Genomic DNA, 1882 nt, shown 5'->3' on the forward strand with positions numbered 1-1882 from the left:
AGAGAGAGAGAGAGAGAGAGAGAGAGAGAGAGAGAGAGAGAGAGAGAGAGCAAAAAAGAGAAAGTATGAAAGAGGGGAGAATGGGTCCTGTATGACAGGAAGAAGGCAAGACAATGGCTCCAAGTTAAAAGACGACGTGGGCAGCTGCCCGAGGAGACCTGCATCTTCAAAGAGGGTCAATATCATAGCGCAAAAAAATAACCTCACTGAAATTGATAAAACTTTGTGGAATCCCGAACACTTGAGGACTTCTCAAAGTTTTTGCAGGAAGTAAGAGGGTCATTAAGTAGTTTCCTCAAACTTCCACCGAAATCTATAATATGTTCCCAGTGCAATAATGAAGGAGAAAAACGCGGGAAGATTGAAGAATACCGGACCACTCATACAGTATTGCGCGAGACTATGGGGTAGGTGGGACGGGAGGTTGGGGTGGAGAAGGGGGGGGGGGGGGGGTTACAGAGGGGTCTCTCCCCTGACATATTTACAATGAATAGATCTACTGGTCTGAGATTCTCCATTGACAGATATTAAAAACTGAGAAAAATCATGAATTCCTACGGTTGAGACATAGGCAAAGTCAGTCCGCTGTTCCGGTATTCTTCAATTTTACCAAAAACGCAACAACATAAGCGGTCATGAAATGCAGAAAAAAACCAGGATGGACAGAAACAACAGAGGCAAAGGAAAATGGACATGCAAAAGACGCGGGTTCGATCCCAAAGCTGGTAAGCCTGTTTTATCTTCCTGTTTCTGCTGGGTTGCCGAATCCCACTCAGCCCATGTTGGCCCTGATAATCAGGGTCGAAGCAACCCGGCTCCTAAATTATCCCAAGGATGTCGATGGGTGCGTAAAAACATACCGTCGATTACAGAGAGGTGTCCTCTAGTCCCGGGCAGTTATTATGGACATCACAGTAATTGGGAAGGTGGGAAACGCAGACGCCGACGGAGTAGAGCCAGACACGAATAATGCCGGACTAAATAAATCAGAGCAACTAGATTTTGTTGACAGGTAATTCCAAAGTTGAAAGGATGCAAACGAACTCTAAATAAATTAAACAAATTAACGAGAAAAAATTGCGTACGTCGGCATAAGGGGGGCACATCGACACGATGATGATAATTCGTTGCACTATTTAGTACAAAGAAGAAGGAAATATGTTAAAAAGCGAGATTGCCAAGCCGAAACAACAGACGGAAAGAAAAGAAGCAGAATCTATCAGCTGCGCCTTCCACGCAATCACAAACTACTTATCACATAGCCCAATCAAATCCTTCTGTAAGGGAGAAGCGCACCAACGCAGACACGGCAATATACAGCCGGAAACAGCAAACCTGGCAGACGGAAACAATATTTAACAGATTGAACAGATGACCCCCCCCCTCCCCCTCCCCTCCTTCCAAAAAAAAAATCAATTAACCGACACTCGTGCAGCCTGTTACAGAGAACGTTAAGCAACCAAGCGAATGTGTTTCCACTCATAGCAGTTCGTAGTGGCTATGTGGCTATTAATTTATCTGAAATGATGCTATAGCCCCAACCTAAAATCCTGCGTGTCAGACAGCACGGTAACGGACACAGATTCGGATGATCCCTGTAATGCAGCGATAATAACCGCGGGGCAGAACTGTTTGCATAGCGTAGATTAGCAATGAGAGGGCCGACACACTGGTCCTTCTGTGTTTGGATTGAAGACCGGGCACATTGAGGACAATGACAGCTAGCAGTGCTGTTTGTCCGGAGCACACCTGACACAACGGTGGTCATTCAGCTCAAAGGGGAACATGCAACATGACACGAGGTGCACACTTGTTTCATTCTTTAAACCTTTTCGATGAGAGACTTTTCTTTCCGTCTTTCTCTCTCTCTCTCTCTCTCTCT

Source organism: Aplysia californica, unplaced genomic scaffold (assembly GCF_000002075.1).
Source record: "Aplysia californica isolate F4 #8 unplaced genomic scaffold, AplCal3.0 scaffold00418, whole genome shotgun sequence".
Lineage (NCBI taxonomy): Eukaryota > Metazoa > Mollusca > Gastropoda > Aplysiida > Aplysiidae > Aplysia > Aplysia californica.